Genomic DNA, 22,804 nt, shown 5'->3' with positions numbered 1-22,804 from the left:
ACTTTTTGTTATTTCACCCACACAATACCAACAACTGCTGCTTTCTCTTTGATGCTTTCTAAGGGTAATGGTGTGGTTTTTTTTAAAGTATTAATGTGAGTTCGTGATTCCCTCCTTTGACTTTCACATTGTTTTGCAAAGTTTTGGTTTTTTTTGTATCCCTTTCTACTAATGGTGGGGAGTAACTATATCTTATTCTCTTCATATACCCAGTGGCTGGTACAGTTCCTGCTACTTTTCACCTGAAACTTCCTCTGCAAGCTAGAGGGAAGAAAATTAATGCCAGTGTTCCTCAGTGCCTAAATTGAGACAGGAAGCTGAGGTTTGATTAAGACTGTGCTGTAATATGGGCAGACTAGAGCTAAGAATTTGGAAGAGAGAGCTGTGGAAATCCTAACTAGGACTTGAAAAATGCCATCTTTCCCCCCCATGGTGAAGCACTCACAGAGCTCATGGGAGAAGAGTTCAAAGGACTACAGAGTTCAGTAGGGTGAGATGGGCGAGTAGAAAGCCTGTGATTACTTGTACAGTTTACACTAACCCTAATCCCTCAGAATTCAGCACTCACAAACCCACATCCTTCTCTGGGTCAGCAATGTTTTGACTGGGCCGGAGTAGACTGGGAGAGGCAGGCGAATGGGAAGAGAAGGGTGGGGCATATATCTAACCCAGGCTGGACCAATTCAATCTTCTGTTACAGGAGTTTGAAATTTGGATTCAGAGGCAGCAGTGTTAGTCTCTGCAGTGGCTAGAAGTGAGATGATGTAATGTAGGGAGCTCTGGAAGCTATCTGCTGCATACTGAGAAGCAGAGAAAGCAGGTAGCCACGGAGAAAAAAATCGTAATGCGTTTATGACGAGAGAAGAGAGATGGGAGACAGAGAACAATGATATTCTGGGATTCTGAAAATTTTCCAGTTTCTGGTTCCAGCTCTTTAACAGGCCCCGCTACCTCTGGGTTCCATAAGATATGTCTGTTTCATTTCAATAAATTGACTTTTTTGGATTAAGCTATCTTAAGTTGGTGTCTTGACAAAGAAAAAAAGGGAAGAATTCAGGGTCCCTTCAACTACCTCTGCAGAACTAAAGGATTGGAACCTAATCCTTCCTTATAGTTCTTATTTTCTGTTGGTCTTTTATCCTGAATTCATTTAGCATTCATATAGTCAATTCGTAACATTATGCTTTTGCATTTACTGTTTCTATAACTGTTTTCAAGCCATGCTGTGTTGCACTGGTGTCTTCTAGAGCACTAAGTGTCTTGTACACAAATCAAGTTTTTGGAGTTTGTTACAAGGTTGCTAACTGCCCCAGGTGGAAGTTTACTACTGTTGCTACTCTGAGGTCTCCCTCGACCTGTAAGAAGCTCAGGGTTATGTCTCTAAAGGACAATATTCTGTTAGTTCTCTGGAAATAAAAGTGTTCCCCATCAGGTGAACACTAAATATTCCTAAATAATCAATCTTAAAAATGTTATATCAACAATTCTCTGTTTTATAATAGCTCCAAATATTGAAGCTATAATAAGTTTAAAAGGGCAATATAAGATTCTTTGTAGCAAACAAAAGGTAGTTACTAAATAAATAGCTATAGTTATTGACATTGCTTATATAAATTTGAACATTTCTTTCTTTATTGATTATTGGGCCACACTTCTTTTGTGGTCTCTGGTATTTCTGTAGGTCTTGTGAGTAGAAGCTCTGATTACTTTTTTTTCAGAGTATCTTGTTACTGGTGTTTGTAGAGTGAACAACCTTGGACAATATAGTGTCTCCCTCTGGAGCAAAGGATGGGTTTGCTTACTGTGTAGTCAAATAAAGATAGTTACCTCCTTCGGGGATAAAAGTCAGGCCGGCTTACTGCTTATTATAAGAGGTTTGGGTTCCCTTCTCTCCTGTAGTACAACTCACTCTATGTGTGTCAATTACTCTGTGGGAGCTGGGACTTGGCAAACCAGAAAAAATTGCCACCGGTGTGAGTAACTGAATCACTTGTCTCTGATTCAGAAGTGTCATGCCTCTGAAAGCAACTATAGCAGGCTCACTTGTTACCTTGCAAGTAGGATAAAATCTCAGACCCTTCACACTTCTTGACATTGATTTTCCATGAAAGCAACAACATAAACCTTACTTTATTTTTGATAGAGTTTGGACGTGTTGTCTCCCCCAAAACTCATGTGGAAATCTGATGCCCAATGTGGCAGTGATGGGAGTTGTTTTGAGTCATGGGGGCAAGTCCCTCATGAATGGATTATGCTCTGCCCAGGGGGTGGGGATGGTGAATGAGTTCTTGCTCTATTAGTTCCTGTGAGAGCTAGTTGATTAAAAGACCCTGGCACGTCCCCCCCCCCACCCCCTTGCTTCCTCTCGCAAAGTGATCTTGCACTTGCTGGCTGCCTGCCGCTTTCCACCATGAGTAGAAGCAGCCTGAGGTCTGTACCAGATGCAGCTGTCCCAGAACTGTAAGCCAAATAAACCTCTGTTCTTTATTAATTATCCAGTCTCAAGTATTCTATTATAGCAACATGAAAATGGACGAATACAATTTTGGAGCATCACACATGTGATTCATTTATTGTATTCCTAAAAGAGGGTCAAAATTTCTCCCAATTAGGGTAGGCAGTTTATTTCTGGACCAAGTGCTCCTTCATACCAGATGTGTTCGTTGCAACTCTTGGCTACAAGTGGAGGAACTAATTTAATCAAAGAAAAATTTATTTGTTCATATATCTAGGAAAGATATGTCAAGCAATCTTACTGGGATTGCTCCTGCAGGAGCCAGGGGTTGAAGGACTAGAACTGCATGCTCAGCATATGACAACTGTGTGTGTCCTTCTTCTGCTCAGCTATTGTTCTCTTTCTGTGTTGGTGCAATGCTCTCCTCCTTTCCATGGCATGAGGAACATTTTCAATGGCAGCCTTAGCTTAGCAACCTGAGAAAAAAGAGAATCTATTTGGTCTTATTGATCTCTGGATATGTTGTAATGTGCATTCTTGTGGCCAGAGCAGGCCATTATAAATATATGAAATGCTGGAGCTGTGGTTCACTGAAGGAAGAGATGTTGAGCAGACAAAAACAATTTATGTCCACTATAATAGTGTGTTTACTTCCTTTGAGTTAGGGGCAACTGAGCTTTGCCTGGAAATGTCTATGTAGAGCTTAATAGCTCTCTATATACTTGCTATTGCAAGTCACCTGAGATCCATAGCACCCAGCATTAATATAGTAATTTACTATGAAAAGGTTTTTATTTTCTCTTTCAAAGTGTAGTGTCTAGCTATTTAACAGACTGTTAGGGGAGCAGAGAAATATCAGTATGTCTATTTTATTTTATGGGTAGATTATCCAAGTTACAAGGAATTTAGTAACCTACAAAAAGACCACACAGCAAGTCAGAGAAAGGCAGGGGATGAGTATCCATAATTTGTAATTTCTGATGCTGTACTTGTTCAATTAGGCCAGATGACTTTGACTTCAGAACACTGAAGTTCAGGACCAGCATCACTACATCTTCTTTCCTTGGATAGTCATTTATTACTACTACTACTGCTACTACTACTACTACTACTGCTGCTGCTGCTGCTGCTACTACTACTACTACCACTACTACTAGCAGTATATGATGATTATAATAAAAGCAAGAGTAATAAAAGCATTTTTCATTCAAGACAGATGATTAGAAAATCCATTTAACTATATGGAAGAGACAATAGATGAGCTTTTGAATTTTGTCCCTACATTTGTAATTTTTTTCATTATTATCCTGTGATATATTTGCATTAATATATGCTGGCAGTGGCTGAAATGCTATAAATTCATCTTCCCATGTGATTTTTAATGTCAGTGTGAGAACTGACAATTAAAACAATTTAGATTGCTTATAGCATGCTTTTAACTTTCAGCTGTACATTTACTGACTTGGCTGCCCCCCAATCTGGCTTTGTGCAAATATTTAAATCACAATGACTGCATACCTCGTAGTTGGGGAAAAAGAAAAAAACGAGTCAAGTTGCTCTGTGATGTATCTTGAAAATATGGGAACACAGGCATTCAGTGGTGTGCCGGAGCCAGTGTTTACTTCCTCATTGGAACCAATGATTGGCATCACCTCCAGTGGTAGGCAGAGTAATGGACCCTCAAAGATGTTCACATACTAATCTCTAGAGCCTGTGAATATGCTACCTCATATGGGAAAAGGCACGCTGCAGATGTGATTAAGGTTAAGGACCTTGAGATGGAGAGATTACTTTGGATTAGCTAGGTGGGTCCAATCTAATCACATGACTCCTTAAACATGGAGAAGTTTTTCTGCTGACTACCAGAGAGGGTGTGATGGTAAAGGAAGCTAAGAGAAATCCAATGTGAAAAGGCTTGACCCGCCATTGCTGGTTTTGAAGATGAAAGAGTGTCATGAGCCAAGGCATGTGGGTGGCCCCTAGAAGACAGAAAGGGCTAGGAAGATTCCAGCAAAGAATACATATCTGCTAACACCTTGGTATTAACCTGGTTACCTACTGACCTATAGAACTATAAGATAGTGAACTTGTGTTTTTTTAAGCTATTAAGTTTGTGCTAGTTTTTTAATGGCAGTAATAGAAAACTAATATATCTCCCAACTGTACATTCAGTGACATCATGCAGGTATCTTGAAATAGGCCATGGTGAGAGTATTTATATCACTGAAATTGGCAGATGCTACAAAACTGATATTTATTTTTTTCAGAGAGCCGATTGTTCAACATTTTTCAACACCCCTCTAGAAATAATTGCTCTTCATTAAAGCTACCCAAGCAAAGTGAATTGAATTGAATGCAAATCTAATGAACTCAATCACTTCAGAAAATCAACCTGTAATTTGGGAGGAAAATCACTATTCATTAATGTAGCAATTAATTATAGTGGTGAGGGTAGCATGTTGCAGGTTGGGGTGGGTGGGGGGAAGTGGGTAGAAGGAGAGTGGTGATAGGTCAAAAAAGGGACACTAACTAAAATCCCACTTCATTTTACTCCTGTTAGCACAGTGTAAGTGACCTGAACTCATTCCCATGAACTCTAATAGGTTGTACATAACTGGGAGCAAAATATTCTTGGAAAAGCCAAGATAATGTGGGACAGACAAGTAAACAGATTTCCCGGGAAGATACTCTGGTTATGTTGTACATTTGACATTATTTGATGTTTGGATTCCTTTAAAAATATTATCCCAGATGGTTTTGTACCCTTTACTTGAATGCTGTTAGTAAGTGAAAACCAAATTTGTTATCGAGTCATCTACTTCATCTTTGGACAAATGTCATCACTAGACAGTTTGTCTTACATTGAGCTATAATCTGCTTTGCTTTAATATTGTCAGTATTTCCAAATCCAATCCTTGAGCTATATCCAGTTTAAATCAAATCCATATCCAATCCAAATCAAATCCACATCCAATCCATAGTCATGGAATATAGCAGAATGATAACTTCACCTGTTCAATACATCATACCCCAATTAATAAAGACTCAGTTTCAATGAACTTTTCTTGGAATGTTCCATCACAGTATCAACTTACAATAAGGCAGCTATTAAAATAGTGGTGAATTTTGCAGACTCTGGAGCCTGATCGCCTTAGATCGTATTCCAGTTTGTCAGTTACTATGTATGTGAACTTGGCAAATTACTCATCTCCCCATGCCTCGATTTCTCCTTTTCAGTAAATGGTAGTAATAATAGTGCCTCCCTGACTAGGTTGATAGGAGTATTACACAAGCTGAGGTTGGGGAGAAAAAGTAATATCTTTTTCTCATACTCTCATACATCACACGATTCATTGCTGACACCTTTATGACAAAAGACAGACAGAAAAGAAAAGTGTAACAAATTTATTTAACAAAAGTTAACATGACACTGGAGGCTTCAGAAATGAAAACCCAGAGCCCGAGGGGAAACTGTGTATTATTATGCTTAGGTGTGATGAAGAAGGGACAGTTGTGTAGAAGTGTGGTTGAACAAAAAGGGAATGATCTAATAGTAATAAACCAGTGGGGGAAACCCAGCAAGGCCTGTCTGTTCAGATTCTACTCGGCCTCCAGCTATAGGGCATGACCCTTCTGGAATGAGGGTCTTATGACATTCAGGTGAGGTAGGTAAGAGAATTCTTTTATGGCCAGCTCTCACACAGAAAGGCTGGGAAAGGTCAGAGTAACATTCTTGCTTCTGAGGACTTTCCAATATCCTTTAGATCAAAGTACGTTGGAGTATTGTTTTCTGAGCCCTGACATTAATATCTGTAAAACATTTAAAGCAGCACCTGCTACATAGTAGTCGTTCAATAAATCTAGCCATTAAAGAACAGTTAACTAAAATTGCTAAATATTTTCTACATGTGTTCTTAGTCACATTTCGATCAACTGTAAACTTACAAGGTTTAATTCTTGGATCTTTCGGTAAAACTTGGTATGTATCCTAGGCAATTTTTGTCTTAACTGATTTGGCCCAAGTTTGAACCCATAGAAATCACCTATGCAGCACTTGGAGCCTAAACATTCTCTTCACATGTGGTAAAGCATTCACGTCTCCATTTCAGTCAAATTGGATCAGATGTGTATCATCTTTAGAAGTATACGCTGGAAGTTATTTTTTTTCCAAATCATAGTTACAGAGTTTTTGTTTTGTTTCGATGTATGCAAAGGTGGCTGGGTCAGAGTTTGAAAGAAGGAGTGGTGGTGGTGGTAGGGGCTGAATTTCTTTGCATAACAAAGTGAAAATAATTAGAGGTCAATGGGGCACTGTAGGATGGAAGAGTGAAGAACAGAAATAGGAAGTGTGGTAAGAAGCTAGTGCATAGAGTGGAGGAAAGATGAAAGGGAGGCTGAGGGGCCTTGAAGGACAGAATGGTTGATAGTGAAATTGTAAACCAAGATGGTGGCTAGAGGGTGTTAATGTGAATGTGAATTTATTGGCACCCACAGGATAATGAAGCTTAAGGCTATACCAGATATACATATACACATAAGTGCATATACATATCTACTTATATATTTATGTATAGATATCCTATAAAGTATCTAGCTGATGAATGTGTCTTTGTCCAACTTTTGATTTTAGTGAGATGTATGGTTCAGGAACCTGGAATTTCATTTACTGGCCTAGAACCCACTTGAGAGAAAGAGAAATGAATTAATTTTTCCTTCTGCTCATTTTATTGCAGAACAACATTCAAAGTGAACTAGAAAAAGATATTTGTACAAGATAGAGAATCAAGAGACCTGAAATCAAGGGGTTCTGCCACAATCTCAAGTGACCTAAGATAACTTCATAACCAATATATACTGAATGACAACTGGGTGTCAGGCACTATTCTAAGCTTACTGAATATGATGATTAAACAAAGAAAGATCCTATTATTTAAAGAGCTTTATTCTAGTAGGACAGAAATAGATAATAAGCAATAGGCATGATAAATCGTATGCTTAGAAGGAGATAGAGCTCTGGAAGAGAAGAAAAAGTAGAGGAGAGTAAAGGGTGATTTAGGGTGCTGGCAGAGGGCATAGTTTGGTGGCACTGTTAAGTAGGAGGTCTGCATAGGCTCCATTGAGAAGACATTTATGCAATAACTTGAAGCAGAGGAGGGAATCAGTTCTGAAGATATCTGTGAGAAGAGGGCTCCAGGAGGAGGGACATTCCAGCGCAAAGACGTTAAGGTGGGCCCATTAAAGAAATGAAAGAAAGAGGACCTGTATACTTTCTGAATGCTATCCATGGTTTCCAGCTGGATTCTGAGACACTGGGGGTTCCTTGGAGGTACAGCAGGGTCATTATATATAAGGCCAGTGTGATGGGCTCTAGTCTTTCCCACCTCTACATAACCCAAAGAAGCTTAGTTTTTGTCTCATGTATTTGTATTCTGTGTGTAATACAATTTGAAGTGATATTTTCAAGTGTCCAAAAGGAAAGGGAAAGTTTGCAAACCACCATGCTAGATGTTTCCTGAAGTCCCTCCCAGCTATAACACTCTGGTTTTCTTTAGGGAAAGCCTGTCTGATTCTATAAAGAGTATAGTGGGAGTTATGGTATGCTGTAGCAACAGTGTAATATTATCTTACTCTGTTATTAGTGACTCAGCATGGTCTTGAAATGCAACAGAGACTTGTCAAGAGGTCTGTTCTAGAAACATATCCAGCTTAGCTTAAAATCAATCACTAGGGCTGCATCAAAGTGTAAACTCTTCATGATATTTTCAAGGGGATCAAAATATTTGGATGAGAAATTCTGGGAAAAGTTTATGAGGGCAGTTATACTTGAAGAATATTAAAAATGCTGTTTATTGAAACAGTTTAAATATTTTGGGTTAGAAGAGGCATTTTAAAAAATCAATTTTATCGAAGTATAACTTACATTCAGTAAAACGCACTCAGTTAAACCATTTTAAATCCAACGAGTTTTGGCAAATGTATGCATCTATGCAACTACTTTTACAATCAAGATATGAAATATTGCCTTCACCCCAAAAAGTTCCCTTTCCCCACAACCAATTATCTCACCATTCCTAGCCCCAGGCAAAACTGGTTTGCTTTCTGTCATTATAGATTAATATGTCATTTTTAGAATTTTTGATATAAGTGAAATAATAGTATCTACTCTTTTGTGTCTAGCTTTTTTCACTTAATATAATGCTTTTGAGATTCAGCCATGTTATTGTGTATTTCAATAGTTTGTTATTGCCGAATAGTATTCAATTGTATGATATGTTGTCGTTTATCCATTCACCTGTTGATGGACAATCAAACCTGTGGGTTGATTCAAGTTGTGACTATGATGAATAACTTTGCTGCGAACAATTGTATGCAAAGTCCTTGTGGACTTATATTTGCATTTCTCTTAGATAAATATCTAAGTGTGAATTGCTGGGTAATATCATAAGTGTATTTTTAACTTTTATGAAATGTTTCCGCAGTGGTTCTGTATTTTATATTCCCACTAGCAAAAGATGAGAGTTCCAGTCGCCCTTCATCCCTGCTAACACTTAACCATCAGCACTGCAGTGGGTAGATAATGTGATCTGATTGTGGTTTTAATCTGCATTTCTCTGATGTCTAAAAATGTTGAGCATCTTTTCATATGACTATTGGTCATAAATTATCATTTCTTGTGAAGTGTTTATGTAAATCTTTTGTCCATTTCTAAAACTGGTTGATTGCCTCCTTATTATAGAGTCATTAGAGTTATTTATATATTGTGAATATATATTATATATATGTAGTTATGTTTGTATATACGGGGGCACTTCAAAATGTTCATGGAAAGATTCATGTTGTTTTTTTAATTCTATTTTTCCATGAACTTTTTGAAGTACTCCCATATATTTTTATGTGTATCTGTGAATGTATGTTTATATATATATATGCATATGTGTATACGTAGAGAGAATATAACAAATGTTTTCCTCTAGTTTGCAGCTTGCCATTTTATTTTCTCAGTCGTGTTTTTCAAAGAGATGTTTTCAATTTTGATAAAGTTCAATTAATCTTTTTTTTCTTTTATGCTCTGTAAAAAAAGATTTTCTTCTACATTTTTGTCCGAAAAGTTTCATAGCTGTGATTAAGGGGAAAACATTCAGTCTTCACTATTAGATATAATTTAAAAATAGGATTTGTATTTTTTTTTTCTGAAATGTTTGATAGAATTCACTAGTGATGTCATCTGTGCCTGGAATCTTCTTCATGGATGTTTTTTGTTTTTAATGGTAAGGATTTTACAGCTTTATAAATAGCTTTGTAAATAATATTGCTTCATAAATACCTTAATAAACACTCATGAAACAACCAATGTATAACAAAAGCAACAGTAATAAAAATAACAGTAATAAAAACTACATAGAGAAGTTACTAAGTTTACAGTGTTCTTAGAGCAGTGTTCTCGGTCTATAGTTCCTAAATTTACTTTTAAAGGATATTTTACTTTTCATTAATTGTAAATTCACAAGTAAATTGTATAGTCACAAGAAGGTAGTGTGGATAAGTCCTATGTACTCTTTGCTCAATTTCTCCAATGATTACATTACATCTTAATGTAACTATAGTGCAATATAAAATACAGAAATTGACATTGGTACAATGAGTTCAATGTCATCCATCACATGTGTAGATTTATGTAACTATCACTGCAAGCAAGATACAAAACTGTTTCATCACCATAAGATCTGCCTCCTACAACCCTTTAAGTCACACTCAGCACCCTCCTTCTCATTATTTCTAGTACCTGGTAACCACTATTTGTGGGAAGATTTTAATAATGAATATTTCTTTAGTCAATACAGGGCTTCTCATGTTTTCTATTTCTTTTTGAGTCAGTTTTGTTCTCTTTTTGTTCAAGCATTTTATCTAGCATTTTAGTTATATTGGCCTGAAATTGTTAATATTCCCATATTATGCCTTTTTATTGTTATGCCCCACTTTTATTCCTGATATTAGTAATTTGTGTCTCTTCTACTTTTTGATCAGTTTAGCTAGAATTTTATCAATTTTATCAATCTTTTCTAAGAATCAGATTTTGGTTTCACTAACATTCTCTCTTATTTGTCCATTTCCAATTTCACTGATTCTTGCAGTTTTATTTATTATTGCTGTCTCAGTCCATTCAGGCTGCTATAACAAAATACCTTAGACTAAGTAATTTATAAACAACAGGAATTTATTTCTCACAGTTCCAAAGACTGGAAAGCCCAAGATCAAGGTGCTGGTAGATACAAGGGCTGGCTATCTGCTTCAAAGATGGTGCCTTGTTGCAGCACACAGGGTCCTCATGTGGAAGAAGAGGCAAAAAGGCAAAGAGGGCTAATGCAGTCCTTTCAACCCCTTTTATAAGATCACTAATTCCATTCATGAGGGCAGAGTGCTCATGACTTAATCACTTCCCCAAAAGCCCCACCTCTTAACCTATTGGGTAGTAGGTTTGAATATATGAATTTTGGAGGGACATTCAAACCATAGCAATCACCTTTTTTTAACTTCTGATTTAATTTGTTCCTTGTTTCTAATTTATTATGGTACTAGAATTGTTCATTGATTTTAGAATTTGTTATTTTCTAATATAGGTATGCAAAGCTATACATTCTTCTCTAAGCATTGTTTCGACTATATCCCATGAATTTCAATGTAATTTTTTCTATCATATAGAAATATTTTCTAATTTTCCTAGGCAATTTTTTTTTTCTTTCACCCATAGGTTATTTACAATTGTGCTATTTAGTTTGCAAATATTGGGGGTTTTCCAGCTGTGTTTATGTCATTGATTTCTTATTTAATTCTGTTGTAGTCAGAAAACATATGTAGTGTGTTCTCAAGCTCTTTAATTTATTGAAACTTGTTTTATGGCCCAGAGTATGGTATGTCTTGTTAATGTACCAGATGCACTTGAAAAGAATGAGTATTCTGTTGGTGTGGTGTAGAGAGTTCTATAAATACCAATTAGATCAAGTTGATATATATTGTGGTTTTAGTTTTTTATATTTCTATTGATTTCTGTCCACTTGCTCAACCATTTACTAAGAAAGTAGTATTAAAGCTCCAATTATAATTTTGGAATTTATATTTCTCTTTTTTTCCCCATTTTTTTCCCATAGACATTAAGGCTCCTTTGTTGGACAATTTTATTTTTTAACGCTAATTTGGTTTTTTTGGACAATTGTTCTCCTTGTACTTGTAGGGATGGAGAGAAAGCTTCCTCTCTGCCACTGAAGGTTCACTGAACACGAACTGACAAAAGGCAGATTAATAGGGAAAAAAGGCATACAAAATGTAATTAACGTGCATGGAGAACAGTCACAGGAGAGTGATTACTCCTCATTTAATGAAGTTTAACGCAGTGTAGTCTAGTGGATGAGGCTGGCCCTAGAGTCAGAAGATCTGGGATGGACTCCAATGCTGCCTTGGTTGTTACTTAGCCTTGGTAAAGTCACATAACTTCTAATTAGAATAAGTTTCTTAAACTCTTTATGTCTCATTTGCTCAACTGAAAAATGAGGATAAAATAGTACCTATTTCATATTGTTGTTGGGAATTAATGTATGTAAAGCATTCAGAACAGCTCTTGCTCATAGTAAGTGCTCTATATGTGAATGGGATTAGTAATCTTGTAAGAGAGCTGGAGGGCAGTTTCAAGATGGCAGTGGCTGCGGCGGTTGGCGCGGAGTCGCTGAGGTGGAAAAGGCGGCCACTGGGCCTCAGGCAGCCGGGAAACTTGTGGACCTTCCTCTTGCCATCTCTTAAGGGAGGACCGCTGCTGCTGGCCAGTCGTGGGCGGACCGCCACTTTGCCCCCGGCAGGAGAGGCTGCCTCATTTATAGGCAACAGCTTTGAAGTGTGGAGCAGGAAAAGAACTGTTTCTTAGCTGCAAAAGCGAGTCCTGAAACAGGGAACACGGCGCCAGGGCTGCTGTGGATGCAGACAGGATCCCGGAGGCCGGGGCCGCGCTGAAGGCAGCCAGCTGCCCTATTCAGGATTCGAGGTTTCAGGCCGGCATTAAAGAAGATTCCGGGGAGCGCCCCAGCCGCGCCGCGACTGAACAACCCGAGGCGGCAGCGGCCGAGAACGGGAAAGGCGGCAAACCAGAGGCAGAGAGTGAGCACCCGACCTGGCACAACCCTGTGAGTGACCCCTGGCCCAGTTCTGTTCGGGGGGATTACGCCCACCCGGATCCTGCCTGCACCACCAGGCCACTCACCGCCCCAGGGCTGCCTCCATTATCCCAGGTGCGGGCAGCTCCGGCCAGGCTCGGCCCTCACTGAGCCTTCCCACTTGCTTGGCCCGGCGCGGGGCTTTCTGGAGCCTGCGGGCCGGCCTCCTCTCCTACTCCCTCTGCGGTTCTCTGGCAGGGCTGGTGGCGGGGGCGTCCCCGGCCAGTGTCGGGAGGGCAAGGAAGTACGGGTGGGCCGACTGTCACTCCCCCACACCCTGGACTCTGGCCCCCAGTAAACTTCCTGTTACTGGGAGGCAGATACCATGTCTGCAGCCACCAGTTCGGAAAAAAGCCTAACCAATTTCTGGTTGGGAATAGTGTGGTAGGAGAGTTCCCAGGTCCAGTTGAACCTGCCGGAGAGCAGGCTGCAGGTGGGCACTAGATTTGGTCTACGCCAGGGGGATACAAAGGTGAACAAGACCCGAGAAAGATCTACACAGTGCTACAAAGGCACCCAGAGAGAACGGTCGCCTGTGCCAAGCAGAAACCTGGGAGACTTCCTGGGTGAGGTGGTGCCAATCAGGGTCTTGAAGGCCCAGCTGATAGAAGAGGGGCGCAGAGGACACGCCCCAGGCCAGCAAAGTGTGCACAGAGTGGCGAGACGTGCGACCTGGGAGGTGGAGACTCGACAAAAACCACGCACCCGGTGAGGTCGCCACTGCACGATCTAACAGCCTGGGCCAGAGCACACGGAACAGGGAGAAGTCCTGCACAGGAAGTGAAAGCTCAACAGAGATCACACACCCTGTGGTACGTGATCCACCAGCCCAGCAGAGTCCAAGCTGACCAGAAAGGTGGCTCCCCGGAGAAGCCCAAGACCCGAGGCAACCACACACACAAGGCACTAGAGGCCAACTGAGCAGTCATGGAGGGAGCCATACGAAATTGGCAACCACAGCAACATCCTAGTTAGTCATTAGTCTCAAACCGGTGGTCTGTGAAACCCCCTGCCACAATGAATAAACACCAAAAAAAAGATACCAGAAATACAAAAAGTCAAGAAAGTACAACACCAAAAGTTAATAAATCTCAAACTCTAGATCCTATAGAACAAGAAGCCACTGAAATAACTGACAAGGAATTTCGAGTGATAATTCTAAGGAAACTGAATGAGATACAAGAAAACTCAGCTAGACATCATGATGAAACAAGGAAAAGTTTACAGGATCTGAAAGAGAAAATGTACAAGGAAATCAATGTCCTGAAAAAAAATGTAGCAGAACTTGCTGAACTGAAGAAGTTATTCAGCAAAATAAAAAACACAACGGAGAGTTTAACCAGCAGGCTTGTCGAAGTTGAAGAGAGAACCTCTGAACTTGAAGATGGGCTGTTTGAAATAACACAAGCAGACAAAAAGAAAGAAAAAAGAATCAAGGACATCGAAGAAAATCTGAGAGAGATATCAGACAACCTCAAGAGCTCAAATATCCGAGTCATGGGTATTCCAGAAGGTGAGGAAAATGGAGATTCCATTGAAAACATATTCAACAAAATAGAGGCAGAAAACTTCCCAGGTATAGGAAACATCACAGATCTTCAGATCCAGGAAGCTCAACGATCTACAAACGTATTCAACCCATAAAGGCCTTCCCCAAGACATGTCATAGTCAAATTGGCAAAACTCAGAGACAAAGAGAGAATCTTAAAAGCTGCAAGAGAGAAGCGTCAAATCACCTATAAGGGAGCCCCAATCACGCTAACATCAGACTTCTCATCACAACCCCTAAAAGCTAGAAAGGAATGGGATGATATTTTCAAAATACTAAAAGACAAAGATTGCCAGCCAAGAATACTCTACCCTGCAAGGCTATCCTTCCAAAATGAAGGGCAAATAGTATATTTCTCAGACAAACAAAAACTGCGGGAGTTCACTACCACACGACCACCCTTACAAGAAATCCTCAAGGAAGTACTGGGTTTGGTTACTGAAAAATAACTACCACTGCCATAAAAACCCAAGAAAAATCAAAACCCACTAGTATAATAAAAATGGCATTCATGAAGAGAAAACAAGCTAACAAAAACACTATCTACAACCTAAGGAGCCAACAAACACAGAAACCAAACAGTAAATCAGAAAGCAAGGAACAAAAGACACCTAAGACAACCAAACAACCAATAAAATGCTAGGAATAAATCAACACCTTTCAATAACAACTCTTAATGTAAAAGGCTTAAATTCCCCAATCAAAAGACACAGACTGGCTGACTGGATCAAAAAGGAGGACCCAACTATTTGCTGCCTACAAGAGACCCAACTCACCCATAAAGATTCACACAGACTAAGAGTGAAAGGATGGAAAAAGATTTACCATGCAAACAGAAAAGAAAAACGAGCTGGAGTAGCTATTCTTATATCTGACAAAATAGACTTTAAACTAAAAACCATAAAAAGAGACAATGAGGGACACTACTTAATGATAAAAGGACTGATCCATCAAGAAGACATAACAATCATAAATATGTACGCACCCAATGTTGGAGCAGCCAGATTTATAAAACAAACTCTATTAGACCTAAAGAAGGAAATAGACACTAATACCATAATAGCAGGGGACCTGAACACCCCACTGTCAATATTAGACAGATCATCTAGGCAAAGAATCAGTAGAGAAGCACAAGATCTAAACAAGACTCTAGACCAATTGGAATTGGCAGCTATCTATAGAACATTCCATCCATCAACCTCAGAATATTCATTCTTCTCAGCAGCACATGGATCATTCCCCAGGATAGATCACATATTAGGTCACAAATCAAGTCTCAATAAATTCAAAAAAATTGGAATTATCCCATGTATCTTCTCAGACCACAATGGATTAAAGCTAGAAATTAATAGCAAACAAAACTCTGGAAACTATACAAACACATGGAAATTAAACAGCATTCTACTTAATGACACATGGGTCCAAGAAGAAATCAAGCAGGAAATCAAAAAATTTATTGAAACTAATGAAAACAATGATACATCATACCGAAACCTGTGGGATACTGCAAAAGCAGTATTGAGGGGAAAATTTATCGCACTAAATGCTCACTTCAGAAGAATGGAAAGATGGCAAGTGAACAACCTAACACTTCACCTTAAAGAACTAGAAAAACAAGAACAATCCAAACCTAAAGTTAGCAGACGGAAAGAAATCATTAAGATCAGAGCAGAACTGAATGAAATTGAAAACCAAAAAACAATTCAAAAGATCAACGAATCAAAAAGTTGGTTTTTTGAAAAGATAAATAAAATTGACAAACCATTAGCATGGCTAACAAAAAAAAGAAGAGAGAAGACTCAAATAACCAAAATTAGAAATGAAAAAGGCGATATTACAACTGATTCATCTGAAATACAAGGAATCATTCGAGATTACTATAAACAACTATATGCCAACAAATTTGAAAATCTGGAGGAAATGGATAAATTTCTGGACACACACAAGCTCCCAAAACTGAACCATGAAGACGTAGAAAATTTGAACAGACCAATAACAATAAAGGAGATTGAAGCTGTTATCAGAACGCTCCCAACAAAGAAAAGCCCAGGACCAGATGGATTCACAGCAGAATTTTACCAAACATTCAAAGAGGAATTGACACTGATTCTTTACAAACTATTCCAAAAGATTGAAACGGATGCAAATCTCCCAAACTCATTCTATGAAGCAAACATCATCCTGATACCAAAACCAGGTAAAGATATAACCAAAAAAGAAAACTACAGGCTGATATCCTTGATGAATATAGATGCAAAAATCTTCACTAAAATACTAGCAAACAGAATACAGCAACACATACATAAAATTATTCATCACGATCACGTGGGATTCATCCCAGGGATGCAAGTTTGGTTCAACGTACGCAAATCAATAAATGTGATACACTATATTAATAAACTCAAACACAAGGACCATATGATCATCTCTATAGATGCTGAAAAAGCATTTGATAAAATTCAGCACTCATTCATGACAAAGACCCTCTATAAGTTAGGTATAGAGGGAAAGTATCTCAACATAATTAAAGCCATATATGCCAAACCCACAGCCAATATCATCCTGAATGGGGAAAAGCTGAAAGCTTTTCCTTTAAGAACAGGAACTAGACAAGGATGCCCACTCTCACCACTCCTATTCAACATAGTGTTGGAAGTACTAGCCAGAGCAATCAGAGAAGAGAAGGAAATAAAGGGCATCCAGATTGGAAAAGATGAAGTCAAACTGTCCCTGTTTGAAGATGACATGATCCTATATATCGAACACCCTAAATCATCTACAAAAAACTCTTGGAATTGATAAATGATTTCAGCACAGTAGCAGGATACAAAATCAGCACACAAAAATCAGTAGCATTTCTTTTGTCCAATAGTGAACATGCAGAACGAGAAATCAAGAAAGCCTGCCCATTTACAATAGCCACCAAAAAAATAAAATACTTAGGAATTGAGTTAACCAAGGAGGTGAAAAATCTCTATAATGAGAACTACAAACCACTGCTGAGAGAAATTAGAGAGGATACAAGAAGATGGAAAGATATCCCATGCTCTTGGATTGGAAGAATCAACATAGTGAAAATGTCCATCCTACCCAAAGTGATATACAAATTCAATGCAATCCCCATCAAAATTCCAAAGACATTTTTCTCAGAAATGGAAAGAACTATCCAGACATTTATATGGAACAATAAAAGACCACGCATAGCCAAAGCAATGCTGAGCAAAAAACATAAAGCTGGAGGCATAACACTACCTGACTTTAAGCTATACTACAAAGCTATAATAACCAAAACCGTATGGTACTGGCATAAAAACAGACACACTGACCAATGGAATAGAATAGAGAATCCAGAAATCAACCCACACACTTACTGCCATCTGATCTTTGACAAAGGCACCAAGCCTATTCACTAGGGAAGGGACTGCCTCTTCAGCAAATGGTGCTGGGAGAACTGGATATCCATATGCAGGAGAATGAAACTAGATCCATACCTCTCACCGTATACTAAAATCAACTCAAAATGGATTAAGGATTTAAATATACACCCTGAAACAATAAAACTTCTTAAAGAAAACATAGGAGAAACACTTCAGGAAATAGGACTGGGCACAGACTTCATGAATACGACCCCAAAAGCACGGGCAACCAAAGGAAAAATAAACAAATGGGATTATATCAAACTAAAAAGCTTCTGCACAGCAAAAGAAACAATTAACAGAGTTAAAAGACAACCAACAGAGTGGGAGAAAATATTTGCAAAATATACATCTGACAAAGGATTAATATCAGAATATATAAGGAACTCAAACAACTTTACAAGAAGAAAACAAGCAACCCAATTAAAAAATGGGCAAAAGAGCTAAGTAGGCATTTCTCTAAGGAAGATATACAAATGGCCAACAGACATATGAAAAAATGCTCAACATCACTCAGCATCCGGGAAATGCAAATCAAAACCACACTGAGATACCATCTAACCCCAGTTAGGATGGCTAAAATCCAAAAGACTCTGAACGATAAATGCTTGCGAGGTTGCAGAGAAAAAGGAACTCTCATACATTGTTGGTGGGACTGCAAAATGGTGCAGCCTCTATGGAAAATGGTATGGAGGTTCCTCAAACAATTGCAGATAGATCTACCACACGACCCAGCTATCCCACTGTTGGGAATATATCCAGAGGAATGGAAATCATCAAGTCGAAGGTATACCTGTTCCCCAATGTTCATCGCAGCACTCTTTACAATAGCCAAGAGTTGGAACCAGCCCAAATGTCCATCATCAGATGAGTGGATACGGAAAATGTGGTACATCTATACAATGGAATACTACTCAGCTATAAAAACGAATGAAATACTGCCATTTGCAACAACATGAATGGACCTTGAGAGAGTTATATTAAGTGAAACAAGTCAGGCACAGAAAAATACCACATGTTCTCACTTATTGGCGGGAGCTAAAAATTAATATATAAATTCACACACACACACACAAACCTGGGGGGGGGGAAGAAGATATAACAACCACAACTACTTGAAGTTGATACGACAAGCAAACAGAAAGGACATTGTTGGAGGGGAGGGGGGAGGGGGGGAGGGCGAAGGGAGGGAGGTTTTGGTGATGGGGAGCAAAAATCAGCCACAATGTATATCGAGAAAATAAAACTTAATAAAAAAAAAAAAAGAGAGAGAGAGAGCTGGAGGGAACTAGCTAGGCCCCCTTTCTGCCCTTCTGGCCTTTCCGCCCCTTCCACCAGGTAAGAAACAGCAATCTCCCCTCAGGAGAATTCAGCAACAAGGTGCCGCCTTGGAAGCAGAGGGACCAGACTCTTGCCAGACACCGAACCTGCCAGGGCCTTGATCTTGGACTTGCAGCCTCCAGAACTGTGAGAAATAAATTTCTGTCCTTTATAAATTTCCCAATATGTTGTTATAGCTGCACGAACAGACTAAAACATCCTTAATTAGTGTAACTACCATGAAATCCCTTCCTAATAATTAAAAACACATACTTTTTATCAAAAAAAAAAAAAAAAAAAAAGTAAGTGCTCTATATGTGTTAGGTATTGTCATTATTTAGGCTTTCTTGTTCGTCAAATAAGAATAATAATATAGGTTAATTTTTCTATTCCATATTAAATATATTCTCATTTTTCAAATTTTATACACACGTATACACATATATCTTGCAAATATAATTAGATATATATAATATATATATATATATATATATATATATATATATATATATACCTAAAATTTGACAAATAAGACATGAAGAATTAAAATAAAGGGGAATGGTTTTCTCATAAAAAATGAAAAATGGGGAAGCCATCAGAGCTCTTATTACAGAAGCTGGTGACTAGGTGTTCTCTATCTGCTAAGGATAGAAAATGAAATTTGATTATAGTATGAAAAAATTAGATTAATTTTACGAGTTCATATAACAAGGAATGTCAATCATTAGCATGCGTTACCTAGATTGCTTTTAAACTTACAGGAAATCTTTCAAGAAACAAGTTGGTGTTTTTTGTTTTGTTTTGTTTTGTTTTTTCCTGGGATGTTTTACTTCTGTTTAATTGTGGAAAAAGAGTTGAGATAATTTTTTGAGATTATTTCTGTCTTTATGATTTTGGCTAATTATGTCACCTTTTTTGTCATCACATACATTATGAATGTTCACTTTTGCTAGGTGGTATAGATAAGTCAATTTCTACAGTTCAACTTTTTAATGTCTCAATTTGCTTTTACTTCTGTTTTTCAACAAATTATGTCCAGTTTTTTGTGATCTAAAAATGCCACATCAGTATATATATATTGCAATCTATTTGTATTACACACAGTGTCTGAAGAAGATCCAAGGCAGCTTAATTAAATAATTTTTAAATTTAAATGACTTGTGATTTATAGAAAAACACTGTGGTGAATATTTTCTTAACAAAAAACCTCTTGTGACATTAGAAAAAGTCACTTGTATACGTTAAATGTTTTAAATATTTCTGTTCTTCATATTTGAACTCATTTTGCAAGTTACTTTTTATTTTTCTTTTTAAAATTTATTTTAATTGACACATCATAATCGTACATTTTATGGAGTATAATCTGATATTTTGATACATATATATGTTGCATAATGACTAGGTCAGGGTAGTTAGTATATCCATCACCTCATGAATTTATCATCTCTTTGTGGCAAGAACATTCAAAAGCCTCTCCCTCTCCCTCTCCCTAGTCTCTGGAAACAACTGTTCTGCTCTCTGCCTCATAATATTACCTGTTTTTTTTTTTTTTCAGATTCCACATATGAGTGAAATCATATGGTATTTGTTTCTGTGCCTGGATTGCTTCACTTCACATAATCTCCTCCAGGTCTATGCAAGTCACTGCAAATGACAGGATTTCATTCTTTTTTATGGCTGAATAGTATTCTATTGTGTATATATACCACAATTTTTTATTCATTCATCCATTGTTGGATACTTAGGCTGATTCCATATCACGGCTATTGTAAATTGTCTTGCAGTGAACATGGGAGTGTAGATATTTCTTTGACATGCTGATTTCATTATCTTTGGGTATATACCCAGTAGTGAGATGGCTGGATCATGTGGTACTTCTATTTTTAATTTTTTGAGGAACCTCCATACTGTTTTCCATAATGGCTGTACTGGTCTACACTCATACTAACAGTGTCAAGTGTTCCCTCTTCTCTACATCCTCACCAATACTTGTTTTCCCTTGTCTTTTTGATAATAGCTATTCTAACCAGACTGGGGTAGTATCTCAGTGTGGTTTGATTTGTATTACCCTGATGATTAGTGATGTTGAGCACTTATCATATGCCTGTTGACTATTTGTATGTCCTCCTTTTTTTTTTTTTTGAGAAATGTCTGTTAAGATCCTTTGCCCATTTCTCATTTGGGTTATTTGGTTTTTTTTGCTGTTACGTTCTTTATATATTATTGATATTAACCACTTGCCAGATGTATAGTTTGTAAACTTTTTCTCCAGTTTGTAGGTTGTCTCTTCACTCTATTGACAGTTTCCCTTGATGTGCAAATGCTATTTAGTTTCATGTAATCCCAATTGTGTATTTTTTGCTTGTGCTTTTGAAGTCTAATTTAAAAAATCCTTGCCCAGTCCTATGTCTTGGACCATTTCCCCTATGTTTTCTTCTAGTAGTTTTATAGTTTTGGTATTTACATTTAAATCTTTAATCCACTTTGAGTTGATTTTTTGTATATGGTGAGAGGTAGGGGTCTAGTTTTGTTCTTCTGCATGTGTACATCCAGTTTTCTCCACATCATTTACTGGAGAGACAGTCTTTTTCCCAATACGCATTGTTGGCACCTTTATCAAAGAGCATTTGGCTGTAGGTGCATGAATTGATTTCTGGGTTCTCTGTTCTGTTCCATGGTCCATGAGTCTTTTCTTTTTTGGTGCAAGTACCATGCGGTTTTAGTTACTCTTGCTTTGCAGTGTAATTTGAAGTCAGGTAGAGTGTTTTCTCCAGCTTTGTTTGTTTTTTTCAGAATTGCTTTGTCTATTTGGGGGTCTTTTATGGTGCATATGAATTTTAGGATTGTTTTTTCTATTTCAGTGAAGAATTTTGTTGATATTCTGATAGGGATTTTATTAAATCTTTAGATTGCTTTGAATAAGATAGCCATATTAACAACATTAATTCTTCCAATCCATGAACACAGGATATCTTTCTATTTATTCATTTCCTCTTCAATTACTTCCTTCAAAGTTTTATAGTTTTCAGTGTAGAGGTCTTTTACCTCCTTGGTTAAGTTTATTTCAGATATTTTATTTTATTTTTTGTAGTTATTGCAAAAGGAATTGTTTTCTTGAATTCTTTTTCAGATAGTTTGCTATTAGTATATCGAAATAATACTGAATTTTGTATGTTGATTTTGTATCCTGCAACTTTGCTGAATTTATTTATTAGCTCTAACAGTTTTTGGTGGAGTCTTTAGGGTTTTCTATATATAAGATCATGTCATCTGCAAATAGGGACATTTTGACTTTCTCTTTTCTAATTTTGATGGCTTTTATTTCATTCTCTTGTTTATTGCTCTGGCTAGGACTTCCAGTCCTATGTTAAATAGAAGTGGTGAATGTGGGCATCCTTGTCTTGTTCTTGAATTAAGAGAAAAACCTTTCAGGTTTTCTCCATTCAGTATGATGTTAGCTGTGGGCTTGTCACATATGTCTTTCATTTTGTTGAGATACATACCTTCCACACCAGTTTGTTAAGAGTTTATTAAGAGTTTTTATCATGAAAGAATGTTGAATTTTGTCACATGCCTTTTCGATGTTAGTTGAAATGATCATATGGTTTTTGTCTTTCTTTATGTTAATGTGCTATATCACATTTATTGATTTGTGTATGTTAAACCATTCTTGCATTCTTGGGATAAATCCTACTTGATCATGGTGGATGATTTTATTAATGTGCTGTTGGTCTTGGTTTACTAGTATCTTTTCAAGAATTTTTTTATATATGTTCATCAGAGATATTGGTCTCTAATATGATTTTTATTATGTCCTTGTCTGGTTTTGGAATCAAAGTAATGCTGGTCTTGTACAATGAGTTGG

This window comes from Cynocephalus volans, chromosome 9 (assembly GCF_027409185.1).
Source record: "Cynocephalus volans isolate mCynVol1 chromosome 9, mCynVol1.pri, whole genome shotgun sequence".
NCBI lineage: Eukaryota > Metazoa > Chordata > Mammalia > Dermoptera > Cynocephalidae > Cynocephalus > Cynocephalus volans.
This window is presented reverse-complemented; position numbering follows the sequence as displayed.